General features: G+C 33.5%; 1 protein-coding gene across 10 annotated transcripts in view; it reads left to right on the forward strand.

Annotated features, from left to right (window-relative positions):
- LOC140626472 (cytidine monophosphate-N-acetylneuraminic acid hydroxylase) overlaps positions 1-16,215 on the forward strand; it is a 115,042-nt gene that overhangs the window by 57,412 nt on the left and 41,415 nt on the right. The window lies entirely within an intron of this gene.

A 16,215-nucleotide genomic window follows, 5' to 3' on the forward strand; every position in this document is an offset into this window, starting at 1 on the left:
CCTGGGTGGGATAAAGGCAACTGCTTCGGGTACTGTATATGCCAGGAACTAAAGTGGGGCTTTTAACCAAGCCATCTGAATTCTCTTCCACTGACACCATGTGGTAGGTATTACTATACCTTTTTTGCATTGGGGAATCCAACTCAGAGAGGCATAGGGACTTGCACAGTTGCCCTGTCAGAAACACGAGTTGAGAAGTGAGTTCTGGCTGTGCCTGGCGCCAAAGCTCTCTTCTCTACCCCAGGCTACATCCTGGGGTATCATTATCACATTGAGGTGATGAAGGTGGTAACTAACTTCTATTGTATCCTTATCACAGTGAAGTTACTTTCTCATCCTAGAGTATTTGAAGTGATTTCTCTTGCAACAATAAAACTTTGGTCCTGTTCTTTGAGCCTGTTTTTGAAGGCCCCTGAGTTTTCTTTGAGAATGTTTCTTAAATGTTGGGTTTTCACTTTATGCTGACGTGAAGGACAATCATCTATTTCAACACTGGGTTTTACACAGAATTCACTTTTTGTAGTCTTTTTGATACCACATTTTCATTTAAAGAGGTAGCAGCTAAGTTTGAATAAACTTTTCCTCAAACAGGAATATCTATCTCAGGGGAATCCCAAATTTAAGGAACATTGTTTTAGTGCATCTTAACTACTATCTTTACTACTGCCAAGTGCCCAAGCTGGGGAAGTGCTTTCTCTTTTCTCTCAAAATACAGACCCTTTGATCTGTAAAAAAGGAAAACATCCAAAATTTCCTATGAACTACTAAAGCTGAACTAAACATTTGCAAGATCATTAGTGTCCTTTGAGATATTGATTATGCTACAGGATTTTGTGTTCCTGTAGCGCCCGGGTTCTTGGTCACACTACTTCGAAGAATGAAGAAGTAGACCAGACCAAGAATGGTGAGCAGCAAAGCATAGTTTATTGAACAAGAGTATAAAGCTCTCGGGGGGGGGGGGGGGCAAGTGGGTTGCCCCTAGAGTTTCTAAGTTTAGGGGTTGTTTAGGGGTTTTTATGGGGTCTTTTGCAGAACTTTCTTAAGCAATCGGAGTATGAGTCATGCTAATCAGGGCTTTGATCACATCTCTGTCTAAATAGGTTAATGTCCACTTGCTGATGGCCCTTTTTTTTTTTTTTTTTTTTTTTTACTGACATCTGGGGGCATAGGTCTTAACTGCCCTTTAGCCCATGATATTTATGAATGCTTTTATGGTTAATTGTCTTATTTTAGGTTGTTTTGCAGAAGTCATTTTTGCAAAGGCTGCAAAACAGAATGTCAGTGCAGTCCTGTCGAATATGCAGAACAGGAGGTCAATGCTGTTTGATTTTAGCTGTCCTGATTCCGTATTTTTTTGTTGTGGACTCTGACCCTGTCTCCCTAACTGTCCGGCTTACTCCTAACAGCTAGACCTGCTAGGGCTGAGTTGTCCAATATGGTAACTGCCAGCCACATGTGACTAACAAGCACTTGAAAAGTGGCTAATGCAATGGAGGGTTACTGAAATTGGTATCACTGGGTTGATTCAGTTGGAATTATTTTTTCCATGCACTGATACAATAGTTGTGATGTGTTCCATTGAATATTTTATGTAGATTGCTCATTTCACAGTGATACTTGTGTTAATTGTACTTGGAAATTAGGTCGAAATACTTATTACATTACAATATAGTTAAATTATTTTTCTAGCTTAAGAAAAATATGGGCACATTTTTACATTAAAATGAAGACTCTATTGATGGGAAAACTAGTATAGTGCTGGTAAGAGTGAGGAGAAGAAGAAACTGGAAGAGAAGATCTATTGCAAATTTCATGTTAAATAGCAATTTTAATTTGCACCAATAGAGAAGAAGAAAGTATTGTATAAATTTTTTTTAAAGTAACGTGGACTATATTGAGACATATTTCCAGCAAATACATAGGGAATCTGGCAAGGAGTTTCCTCTCGACTGCCAAATAAGAAATAATGAAATTTAGCCACCTGAAATAAGAAGTAAGTGCCCCAAATCATTTTTAATCACTGTAACTGTCCAGTTATGAAAGGACTTGGATAATTGCATAAAAATAGGAAACTATTTTTAGATAGAAAGATGGTAAAAGAGACTATTTCAGTCATGAGTATTTTGTTAGAAAATTATAAGGAAAAGACTAATAAGATATACTTGCAAAAAGTGAAAGATCTGTGATGAAGCACCAAATAGTCTGTAAAATGCAAGACATTTCTAGTAATATAAAAGATCATTGATAAAAATGTAATCAATTACTAAATTTTGAAAAACAGCAAATTTTTTCTTTCATTTTAGTTCAGTAGTTCTCAGGGAGATTTTGTCTCCAGGGGGACATTTGGCAGTGTCTGGAGGCATTTTCTGATATCATAGTGGTAGGCAGATAGTGCTATTGGCGTATAGTGGATAGAATACAGGGTGTCTGCTGAAAATCTAATAAGGAACAGGATACCTCCCACATTAAGGAATTATCCAGCTCAAAATGCCAGTAGTGCCATTGTTGAGAAACTGTGCTTTAAATGAATTATTTGTACAAAAAAGAGAAATATTTTAAATTATTTTATTAAATGAGTAGAACATTAGTACTAAAATCTAATAAAAATAGCACAAAATGCTTTTTTTGTTTTTATGAAGATTTAATATTTATGAAGATCTAAATTTATTGAACTATATGCAACAATGCATTAAATTAATAATATATCAAGAGCAAGTGGTGTTCACTACATGAACGTGTTTTTAAATGAGAATTGATTAATATAATTCAGTGTATTTATTAATCTAAGAAGGAAGATCATGTCGTCTCCAAAGATGCCAAAAAGTTTAACTCTCATTTTGACAAAAAAGTACTCTAAAATTAAACATCAAATGACTATTTCCTTACTATGATTATATATATAGGATATATATATAATTATGTGTGTGTATATGGAGTGGCAAGAGTCAACCATGGAGAAGCACTGGAACAGTTTAAGTTGAGAATATATATATATTTTTTTAAGTTGAGAATATTTTGTCTGAAATAATCCAATAAGAACATCAATGAAGTAAACATACAAAATGATAAAGGAGACAAAATTATCACTGTCGGCTGCTGATATGATTGTATCTCTAGAAAGTTAAAGAGAATCAACTGAAAAACTATTCCAATTAAAACAAATTACTACTTAGGAGTTATAATTACAGAAAAAGCTCTACTTTTAATTGTATATTTAGAAAATTAAAGAGAATCAACTGAAAAACTATTCTAAACAATTAAAACAACTACTACTTAGGAGCTATAATTACAAAAAAGCTTTATTTTCAGTTGCAACCAAAAATGAGGAAATATTGGAAATAAATTTAACTAGGGGTGTACATGTCTTAGTATAAATAAAGCTTCATATGCCACTGAATGACACAGATGAAAACCTATGCAAATGGAAGGAAATACTGCTTGGGGACTAGGTAACAAAATGATATCATTCATAATAATTTGTAAAGTTATGTGATTCCAACATATGTAATATGTGTTTTGGGAAGTAGACAAGTTGATTCTGAAACTAATTTGTGAAAAAAGCCAAGAATATTTGGCAAACCTCTGATTAAAAAGAGCTACAGAAGGAGAGTACTCTAACCAGAGAATAAAACATATTAAAGTCTTTCTAATCAAAACTTGAAGAGACTACTGCATAAGTAGCCAATGGGTCAGAATGCAAAGTACAGAAATGAACTCATATCTGTCTATGGATTTAGTATATTCTGTGGAGGCATTTCAAATCAATGGTGGTTTAGTAAGTGGCATTGGGCAAATAGTTTCAAAGGATTTCCAAATTTATGAAAAAATACTGTCAATTCACAACCTGAAAAAATTGAATTTGTGGAGTAAGTACTTTTGAATTTTCTACATTTGATAAAGGACAATTTCCACTAAATATGAAAAACTTAGTTTTTATCATGGTAGATGTGCTTCAGCTATGTTAGGTTAAAAATATCCAGATATATAGGAATTTTCAAAACAAGAAGTTTGTATTTCCCTTATTACTTCTTCCTATTGAATGGTACATCTTGAACACATTTCTGCTAAGTTTTTTGAAGCAGCTTTTAGCTGAAGTGTCCTGGATACAGTTGTTGAAATGTTGACTCTATATATCCAAATGTTAGGAACCATCACCAGTTAATGAAGCTGCTAAAAGAAAACAGAAGACAATGAGCTTGATAGTCTTGTGCTCTTTGCAAATGCACAAATGGTTGAGTCATGGAAGATTTGGATTAAGTTCAATTCAAAGTCTTCCTGAAACAAAAAGAATTCTTACCAAACATTCAGAAATCATAGACAAAATGTGACATTGTAACTAACATTTCTCTGATATTATACTACTTATGAACAAACTAAATTTAAAGTTCCATGGAAAGGAAACACTTGTTTGTAACTTAGTTATAGGTTGAATGTTATATTGAAATTGAATCTTTCTCTAATACAAATCAAAAATAATGGTTTTAAACATTTTCTAACATGAATCAATTTGCAGATGTTATTTATAGTTGGCAGTATTCTATAAACTGGATGCAAAAATTACAAACCAAATTTGAAGAATGCTTTGTTAATTTTATCATTTGGCGTTGATTATCGAATTTTGCAATGCTTCTTTGAATTCAAGGTTAATACTGAGTTTACCCAAGAGTTATTGACTTTATTAAACTTGTAGTTTTAAAACTAATATACTTAGTTTTAAATGTAGTTTTAAAATTATCTGTTTTGCTGCAAAGTCAAACTGGTTCTTCTCAGAAAGGTGAACCAGTTTTATCAACATAGATGCGAACACCATATGAAAATGTATTTTTGGTACTCAATTCATTTATTGAAAAACTTAAAAGTATCTCTGGGACAACTTGAACAAGTGAATCTATTCTTTCAACTCTAAGTTTTATGAAATCTAAGTGTTGTTAAAGTTTTTTGATGAAAATTTAGTGTCTGAATTGAGATGTACTCTAATTGAAATGTTTCTAATTGAGATGTACTGTATCTACTGTGTCTAGAGAGATACTGTTTATCTTTCTAGTCCCTAACTGTATTCTGTGTAACCAAGGTCCAGGTCCTTGAAATGGTACTGTGCTTCACACTACTAAGCAGCTACATTAGTAGTATTTTTAAACTTAAAAATTCCAGATACACTTTTTTTTTCATAAGAAATTCTTACTTTGAAGGAGGATAGCCCTTATAAGAAATCTTTTGGAATTCCTGGATAAGCCTAGATATAAATTTGAAGAATGTTTTTATGCAGACCTGTATAGTTTTAAAAATATGTATATCAAAAGCAATTTTATCATAAGAAAGAGGTCTAAAGTAGAAATGAAGTTTAGGAGCCTTTGGTCACACAGGAGACATGTTCATCTATTAGCCCTATTTATGCACATTTAACTCTGAGGGATGGAATTGAGTTGAATTAATGGAGGTAGACAGCAAATGAAGGACTTAGTGAACCAGAGAAGGATTGTCACTGTTGAATGACAGTTATAGAGAACCAGGGGGATGATCTTCTCCAACACTCCTAGCACTTGACTGCCCTGGGAAACTTCCCTTAGGTCATCCCTAAACTCTAGTTTTCTAAAGAAAATAGGAGTTATCAGTAGATAAATGTGTCTCACACTAAATCCTGATATACAGCTAAATGGCTGTCAGTTAATATTACAAAAATAAACTTCTCAATATCTACTCTTGTAGAAATAGCACAAAGTTTTCACTAAAATCGCACTAAGATTCAGTGTAGTTAAGAACCAACATGGCAGAAGCATCAAGCAATCAGAACAGACACAAGGTAGTACTGGATTAGGCCTTGAAGGCTCTGCTCCCCAAACCTTTAATCCTCTAATTGATAAAATTGAGAGAGAGCAAGAGAGAGCCAGGAGGTCCCAGTAGGTGCCAGTTAACCAACCGGCACCGAACTATTTCAATAGTTTAGCAGCCGCTATGCCTACCAGCTAAAAATGAAGTGTTCCTTAAGGCAGTGGGGAAACGAGTGGAGAAGTGAACCTACCGCTATCCACAGCTGTCACACTATACGACATGGAAATGCCTGAGGATGAGGGGTTGTACTGTGGTAATGCTTGCTATTTGTCATGTAACTCATTGTCTTGGACAGTGTGGACATATGTTAAAAGATATAAAAAGAAAGTATGTCTAAGATAAGTCTAAGAGAACCTGTTTAAGAAGATGAGAACAGCAGGTTATTCTATTGCGTACATATTATTAGTTATGGTCACTCAGATAAGCAGTATAACATCAACAGCAATATTTGCCACATGACACTGTAGAAAGTATTAAAGCCAGCCAATAATGAAGTATTATAGAGCTTCAGTTTAAAAAAAAAAGGGGGGAAGATGAACAGAGTATTTTCTTATTTGGCTTAAATAAAAATGTTTTATGTCAAAGTTTGTAGTCCAAATGCAGATAAACATCCTTTGGTTTGTCTGACATTATGATCTAAGGCATGACCAGAGAAGAGGAGCCAGACAAGTAATGGACATTGGAAATGTCTTAATGTATTACATAAATTTGAGAAGAAAAGTTTTTGATGGGACCCACACAGGCATCCCTACCTGGGAAGTTAAGAATGGAGTTGCCCTCCAGACTTCAGTTGTATCAGAAAGGGAGGGAGATGGTCTGTATCTGTGGAAAACAGAAACAGGCAGAGAAAAATAATGCATTAGACTTAGGGAAAAATTCAAGTAACTGCGGATTTCTAATCATAAACCATGGAAACCAGGAAGTGGTAGAAGAGCATTTTTAAGGTGCTTTAAAGAAAAGAACTGTCAGCCCAGACTCTATACCCAATGAAAATACCCTTTGGCAATGAAGCAAAACTAAGACAATTCATTACTAGCAGACCTACTTTAAAAGAAATGCTCTGTCTGCTGCAGAAAAAGAAAGAAAACTCTTCAGATGAAAGAAAGATGATGCTAAAGGAAACCTGGAATTTCAGGAAAGAGGGAGAGCAACAAAAATGGTAATAACGGTTATACATACTATAGATAATTTTTCTTAAGTTCTTTAAAATACATTAAACAGTTGAAAGCAACAATTATGACATGGTCTAATATGTGCTGCCGAAGCGAGCACAATTATGACATGGTCTAATGAGTTTTTCAATGTGTGCAGGTATAATACCGAAGACAACTATAAGCATTATGGGCTCTGCATAGTGGAAAGTTTTGTACATTCTACAGCAGGTGTTAAAACATTTCTAAGTAGGCTAAGAGGTTAAGTATGTTATTGTAATCCCCAGAACAGCAACTATAAAATCAAAGAAAGAAATATTATCAAAAACTCAATGAGATCAACAAATTCAGTTAAGCTGCAGAATACAAAATTAACATACAAGAATCAGTAGGGTTTTTATACACTAACGGCAAATTATCTGAAAAAGAAATGATCAATAGCATAATATCATTGAAAACAATAAAATATTTAAGAGTAAATTTAGGCAAGGAGGTGAAAGATCACTATACTACACATTGATGAAAGAAATTGAAGACGACACAAGCAAATAGAAAGATGATCTGTATTCCTGGATTGGAAGAATTAATATTGTTAAAGTTTTCATACTACCCAGTGTAATCCTTATCAAGATCCCAATGGTGTGTTTTTTCAGAAGTAGAAAAAACAATCCTAAAATGTATATGGAATCACAAAAGACTCCAAATATACAAAGGAATCCCGAGAAAGTAGAACAAAGTGAGAGGCATCACACTTCTTGATTTCAAGCTGTATTATAAAGCTGTAGTAATCAAAACAGTATAGCAGCGGCATTAAAAGCAGACACATAGACCAGTGGAATAGAATCAAGACCCCAGAAATATGGTCAACTAATATTTGACAAGGGAGCTAAGAACATTCACTGGAGAAAAGAAGTCCCTTCATTAAATGGTGCTGATAAAATTGGATATTCACATGTAAAAGAATGAAATGAGACCCGTGTCTTACACCATTCACAAAAATTAACTCAAAATGTATTAAAGACTTAAATGTAAGACCTGAAACCATAAAACTTCCAGAAGCAAACATAGGTGATAAACTTGTAAACTCCTTGACATGATTTTTTGGATTGGACAGCAAAACAAAGGCAACAAAAACAGACAAGTGGGACTATATCAAACCAAAAAGCTTCTGCACAGTAAAGGAAGCCATCAACAAAATAAAAGGGCAACCTTTGGAATGGGAGAAAAATATTTACAAATCATATATCTGATAAGGGGTTAATACCCAAAATATATAAAAAACTCCTACAACTCAGTAGCATAAAACAAACAATTTCAAAATGGACAATGAACTTGAATGGATATTTTTCCAAAGACCTACAGATGGTCAACAGGTACATGAAAAGGTGCTTAATATCACTAATCATCAGGGAAATGCAAATCAAAATCATAATGAAATATTGCACACCTGTTAGAATGACTGTTACCGCAAAGACAAGAAATAACAAGTGTTGAAGAGGATATGGAGAAAAGGGAACCCTTATGCTGTTAATAGAATGTAAATTCAAGCAGCCACTATGGAAAACAGTATGGAGGTTCTTTTAAAAATTAAAAATAGACCATATGGTCCAGCAATTCCACTTCTGGGTATTTATCTGAAGAAAATGAAAGCACTAACTTGAAAAGATAGGTTCCTCCAGTTTCGCTGCAGCATTCTCTCTAATCGCCCAAATCAAACACAAACCAACATAAATGTCCAACAATAGTTGAATGGATAAAGAAAATATGGTATTATAGAATACCAGTGGAATATTATTCAGCCATAATAGGAAGGAAATCTTGCTATTTTTTACCACATTGGATGGACCTTGAGGGCATTATGTTAAGTGAAATGAGTCAGACAGGAAAAGACAAATACCATATTATCTCACTTACATGTCAAATCTAAACAAAAACAAAAATAAAACAAAAAGACAACCAAAACCAAACTCATGGAAAAAGACACCAGATTTGTAGTTACTAGAGGCAGGGGGCAGGGTTGGAGAATTTGATGAAGATGTTCAAAAGGTGCAAATTTCCAATTATAAGTACTGGGGATGTGATATATAACATAATGACTATAGTTAACGCTGCTGTATGGTATATTTGAGAGTTGCTAAGACAATAAGTCCTAACAGTTCTCATCACAAGGAAAAAAACCTTTTTCTTTTATTTTTTGTATCTACATGAGATAATGGATATTAAATAAACTTATTGTGGTAGTCATTTTGCAATATATATAGTCATTATGCTGTACATCTTAAACTTATACAGTGCTATATGCCAATTATATCTGCCTAAAACTGAAAAAAAAAACCCTCAACAGGTAAACTAAATGGAATACTAAAAAATATTTAAATGATTTAAAAGAAGGAAAGGGAATGGAAAGGCAGAGGGCTGAGAAAGAGATAAACAGAAAACATAATAAAATGGTAGACATAAATAATTACATTAAATATAAATGTTCTACAGAAATGTGAGTGAAGCCTTTCACTTGCACCTTCCAGACCAGCCTTGCTGCCATCAACTACATAGCATTGACTAATCCCAGTCAACAGCATATGGAACAAAAGGATCATCATCCAAACTCCATTTGAATTCATAATCAACAAAATTTTGAGAGATAACAAAGTACTTACCACTTAAAGAAATTAAAATAGTCTAAACGTGCCAGTTAGAAGGCAGAGTTATGAGAATGGATAAAAGAACAAGACCCACTCTATGCTGGCTACAAGCATAAAGTCCATGTTGAACTTAATGATATAGATAAGTTAGAAGTAAAAGAATGGAAAAAATATATACCATGCAAACACTAGTCCAAGAAAGCTTGAGTAGCTATATTAACAATAGAGTATACTTCAGAGCAAAAAGTATCAGGAATACAGAGGCACATTATGATGTCAATTCACCGAGAAGATATAAGAATCCTAAATGTACATAACATCAGACTCAAATACATGAAACAAAAATTTAATAGGACTTTAAGAAAATGGAAAGTCAGAATAACAGTTGGAGATGTCAGCACTCTTTTCTTGGTAAGTGATAGAATGAGAACACAGAAAATTTAGCAAGGATGTAGAAAAATTGAACATAAATAAACTGGATCTGAATGACATTTATAGGAAATTACACCTGAAAATAGCAGAATATGTATTCTTTTCAAGAACAGACATTGACCAAGAGAGACCATGTCCTGGGGCTTAAAACAAACCCTAACAAATTTTAAATTTTTAAATTAAAATGATACAAAGAATGTTTTCTGATCATATTTGAATTAGGCTAGAAATCAAGAGAAGGATAACTGGAAAATCTCCGAATATTTGAAAACTGGAAAACGCACTGCTAAGCAATATGTGAGCCAGAGAGGAAGTATCCTGTGAAATTGGAAAACATTTTAAACTAAAAAAAAAAAAAAAAAAAGCAAGAAAACACAACACATCGAAATTTGTGGGATACTGAAGAAGAGCTAAGAGGGAAATGTGTAGCATAAATGTACAATATTAAAAAAGAAAGTACTCATTTTAGGAAACTAGAAAAAAAATGAGCAAAATACACCCAAAGCAAGCAGAAAGAAGGAAACATTTAAGACAAGAGCAGAAGTCAATGAAATGAAAAGAAAAAAACAATAGAGAAAAACAATGAAACAAAATGACCAAGAAAAAAAGATAGACAATTACCAATATCCAGAATGAGAGAGCTCACTGAAGATCCCTTAAGTGTTAAAAATAACTATAGTGAAGGAATATTATAAGCGATTCTATGTACATAAATTAAACAACTTAGGTGAAATTTCCCGTTTCTTTGAAAGCCACAAACATCAAAACTCCAAAAAATACACACATCCTCATATCTATTTTTTTAAAGATTTTTTTTATTTTTTATTTATTCATGATAGAGAGAGAGAGAGAGAAAGGCAGAGACACAGGCAGAGGGAGAAGCAGGCTCCATGCGGGAGCCCCACGGGACTCGATCCCGGGACTCCAGGATCGCGCCCTGGGCCAAAGGCAGGCGCCAAACCACCGAGCCAGGGATCCCCTATCCTCGTATCTATTAAAGGAGTTTCTTTTGTGGGTTAAAAATCTTCCAAAAAAGAAAATCCAGGCCCATATTATTTCACTTGCAAATTATGACAAACATTTAAAGAAGAAATAACACTGATTTAATGTATTCTTTTCCAGAAATAGTGGAGGAAGAAACACTACGACTCATGAGACTCTGCCACCAAAAGCAAAGGCTGTGCAAGAAAGTATACACTAGTACTTCTCATAAACATAAGAGCAGAAATTCCTAACTAAATATTGGCAAATTGCATCAAACATATGTAAAAGGAATAATACAACCAGATGCGGTTTATACCAGGAATGCAAGGCTGATTCAATATTCAAAACTCAATCTAATCCATCATATTAACAGATAAAGAAAAAATCACATGATTATATTAACTGATGCAGAAAAAGCAGTTGATAAAATTAGGCATGTACTCCTGGCAAAATAAAAACCAAACCAACCAGGGACGCCTGGGGGGCTTTGGAAGTAGAACATCTGCCTGGCCTAAGACGTGATCCTGGGGTCCTGGGATCGAGTCCTACGTTGGGCTCCCTGCATGGAGCCTGCTTCTCCCTCTGCCTGTGTCTCTGCCTCTCTCTCTCCCTATGTCTCACATGAATGAATAAATAAAATATGTGAAAAAAACAAAAAACACCAAACTAAACCAAAACAAAAACTCTTAGCAAACCAAAAACCAAAGAAAATTGTCCTAACCTCATTAAGGGTATCTATAAAAATCCACAGCTAGCACCATACTTGATAGAGAAAGAATGACTAATTTCTTCTAAGCTGAATAAGAAGACAAAAATGACTATATCATGCTGAAATTCCTAGTCAGTGCAGGAAGGCAAGAAAACTAAATAAATTGATGTAGACTGAAAGGAAGTCGTGAAATGTCTTTATTCATAGAAACCATGACTGTCTACATAGAAAATCCCATAGAATTTACAAAAGAAAATTCTAGAACTCAGTAAATTTAGTAAAGTCATCAGATATAAAGTAAATGTATAAAAGTCAGTCATATTTCTGTATATAGGCAATGAACATGAGGACAACAAAATTTAAAAAAAACATTTACAGTAGCTCCAAATAATTACTTCTTTGCAAATCTAAAAAAATAAATACAGGGTCTGTATGCTGAAAACCTTAAAACATTGATTAAATAAATCAAAGGTAAATTAAAATAATTGAAAATGAATTGGATATCTCAATATAGTTAATTTTTAAATTTTTCTGCATTTAATATGTATTGAATACATTAACAAAACTTTAATACTGTGTGGAAAGTATAACAACATTCTCCAACTATTTTTTTTAAACCTTTTATTTATTTATTCATGAGAGACAGAGAGGCAGAGACACAGGCAGACGGAGAAGCAGGCTCCATGCAGGGAGCCTGATGTGGGACTCGATCCTGGGACTCCAGGATCATGCCCTGGGCCGAAGGTAGGCGCTAAACCACTGAGCCACCCAGGGTTCCCCATTCTTCAACTATTTTATATTTTTCCCCCAATATTTTATTCATGAGAGACACAGAGAGAGAGGCAGAGACATAGGCAGAGGGAGAAGCAGGCTCCCTGCAGGGAGCCTGATGTTGGACTTGATCCCAGGACCCCAGGATCATGACCTGAGCCAAAAGCAGACACTCAACTACTGAGCGACCCGGGTGCCCCTCTCCAACTATTTATCTTATGCAACCATAGAGAAGTAAACATGGGAAGAAGATCAAGAGCAAAATTTTAAAATATTCTTAAGTACATTTCTCTAGTGGCAATCATTAATCCTAATTATTAACTCTAATGGGATATTTTTAAGCATCTTACCTTTGGGGATATTTCATCTGTCAGTAGAATCATTTTACATTAAAAACATTGTAATATGATGATACATTTTTTATTACATTATCTTGCACATGTGCCACCTTAGAAAAATTTTGAAAAGCATAGACTTTAAAATTCAGTTTACAAATATAGTTTAATGGATATTTATTTTAAATGATTAATGCTTTCTCTGTGTCTACTGAAATGATTATATTTTAGTTTATCAATGATTGATTTTCATATGTTAAACCAGTCTTGCATTTCTGATATAAACCCTACTTGTTAAGGATGAAGTGTAATTTGTGTGGTAGAGGGGGGGTTGGTAAAATCTATGCAATAAAATTTGCCATATTAACCATTTTTAAAGCATTTTTAAATGTACAGTTCAGTGGTATTAATTATATTCACAATGTTATTCAAGTATCACTATAATCTATTTGCAAAACTTTTTTTTCATCTCAGAAACTCCACCGATTAAGCAATAATTCTCCATTTATCCCACTCTCCACCCGGGGTAATATCTAGTCTTCTTTTTGTCTCTATGAATTTGTCTATTCTAGATATTTCTTATAGGTACAATCATACAATATTTTTCCTTTTTGTCTTTTATTTCACCTTGCATAATAGCTTTAAAGTTCTTCTGGGTTGTATCAGAATTTCATTTTTTATGGCTGAATAATATTCCACTGTGTGGATATACTACATTTTGTTTATCCATCCTTTTGTTGGACAACTGAGTTATGTCCAACTTTGACTATTGTGAATAATAGTTCAATGAACATTGGTACATAAGTATCCGAGTCTCTGTTTTCTTTTTTTTTAATTTTATTTATTTATTCATGAGAGACACAGAGAGAGAGGCAGAGACATAGGAAGAGGAGAAGCAGGCTCCACGTGAGGAGCCTGATGTGGTATTCGATCCCTGAACTCCAGGATCACTCCCTGAGCCAAAGGCAGACGCTCAACCACTGAGTCACCCGGGCATCTCCCTGAATCACTGTTTTCAATTTTCTGGGACATATATCTAGGATTGGACTTGCTGGATCCTATGATAATTCTACATTTAAAGAAACTACCAAGCTGTTTTCCACAGTGGTTGCAACATTTTACTTCTCATCAGGAATGTACAAGGGTTACAATTTCTCCACATCCTTACTAATACTTATTTCCATTTTTTGTTGGTTTTCCCACCATTTTTTGGATTATATTATAGTAAGTATAAAATGATATCTCATTATGGCTTTGATTTGCATTTCCCTAATGATGAATGATGTTGATCATTTTTCATGTTCTTATTAACTGTTCGTATATTTTCTTTGCATAAACATCTATTCAAGTTCTTTGCTCATTTTTAAACTGATATCTTTATTGAACTGTAGGAGTGCTTAAATATACTATAAATATTAATCCCTTATCAAGATTTGCAAATATTTTCTTCCACTCTCTACAGTCTGCATTTACTAATAACCTTTGATGTACAAAAGTTTTTCATCTTCATGAAATCAAATTTATTGATTTTTCTTTTGTTTCGTATGCTTTTAGTGTCATATTTAAGAATACATTGCCAAATCCAAGGTCAGAGAAATTTGTTCATATGTTTTATTTGAAAAGCTTGATGGTTTTTAGTTCTTATATTTAGGTTATTGATTGATTTTGAGTCAACTTTTGTGTATAGTGCAAGGTAAGGGTCTGGATTCTTTTTTTTTTTTTTTTTTCTTTTGCATGAAGAAATCCAGTTGTCCCAATATCATTTACTGGAGACGTTTCTCTCTATGCTGAAAGATATGGGTAGTCTTAATCTTGTCAAAAATCAATTACCCATAGATATATTGAGTTCATTTCTGGACTCTTAATTCTATTCTGTTGGTCAGTATGTCTATCTTTATATCACGTCCACACTGTTTAGATTATTCTAGCTTTGTAGGGAAGTGTTAGTCCTCCAACTGTGGTTTTTATTTTTCGAGATTTTTTTTTTTTTTTTTTTTTGCTATTCAGAGCCCCCTGTATTTCCGTGTGAATTTGAGAATCAGTTAAATTCCAATCAGTTATTCCAGTTCTGCAAAAAAGGCTGCTAGAATTTTTATAAGAATCACATTGAATCTGTAGATTGTTTCGAGGAGTATTGAGATCTTAAAAATAATAAATCTCTAGTCCATGAATATGGGAGGTCTTTCATTTAGTTCTTCTTTAACTTCTTTCAGTGATGTTTTGTAGTTTTCACTGTACAAATCTTTTACTTCTTTGGTTAATTTGTTCCTAGGTATTGTATTCTTCTGGATGTTATTGTAAATGGAATTGTTTTCTTAATTTCCTCTTCTTGATTGTTCTTTACTGGTTTATAGAAACACAACTGATTTTTGTTTGCTGACCTTATACATTGCAACTTTGCTAAATATATTTATTAATTGTATTAGCTTTAACTATTATATTCTTTGGTTTTATATATATAGGGTCATGTCATTTGCAATAGAGAAATTTTACTTCTTTTGTTCTAATTATTTTTTCTTTTGTTCTAATTAGATGCCTTTTATTTCTTTTCCTTGTCTAATATTTTTTATTAGAACTTACAGTACAATTTTTAATAGCAGTGGTGAAAGCCAGCCTCCTTGTCTGTCTCCTGATCTTAGGAGGAAAGCTGTCATTCTTTCACCACTGACATGATGTCGTCTATGGATTTTTCATAAATAGTCTTTATCATATTGAGGAGGTTTGCTTTTATTCCTAGTTTCCTGTGTGTTTTATCATGAAAGGATATTGAATTTCGTAAATTGCTTTTTCTGCATGAGTTGAGATGATTTTGTGTTTTTTTCCCCCATTATTCTACTAATGTGGTAAAATATACTTCTTGATTGCCTTATGTTGAACCACCCTATTGCATTCCTGTGATAAATCCCACCTGGTGTATAATCATTCTAATATGCTGTTGGATATTGTGTGCTGGTATTTTGTTGAGGATTTTTGCTTCTGTGTTCATAAGGAATACTGGTCCATATTTTTTTATTGTAACATCTTTAAAAAATTATTTTTTAAGAATAGTTGACATATTATATTAGTTTCAGGTGTTCAACAAAATGGCTTGACAATCGTATACATTACTCAGTGCTCACCAAGATAAGTGTAGTTACCACCTGTCACCATATAACATTATTACAATATTATTGACTATACAACCTTTGCTGTACTTATCTCCATTACTTTTTTTTTTTTTTTAACAACTGGAAGTTTATGCCTCTTAATCTCTTCCAGCTACCTGTCTTTGGCATCAGGGTCATATAATACTGACCTCATGGAATGAATTAGGCAGTATTTCTTTGTATGATTTGGGAGAGTTTGAGAATAATGATCTTTTC

The sequence above is a fragment of the Canis lupus genome, chromosome 37 (assembly GCF_048164855.1).
Source record: "Canis lupus baileyi chromosome 37, mCanLup2.hap1, whole genome shotgun sequence".
In the NCBI taxonomy this organism is placed as follows: domain Eukaryota; kingdom Metazoa; phylum Chordata; class Mammalia; order Carnivora; family Canidae; genus Canis; species Canis lupus.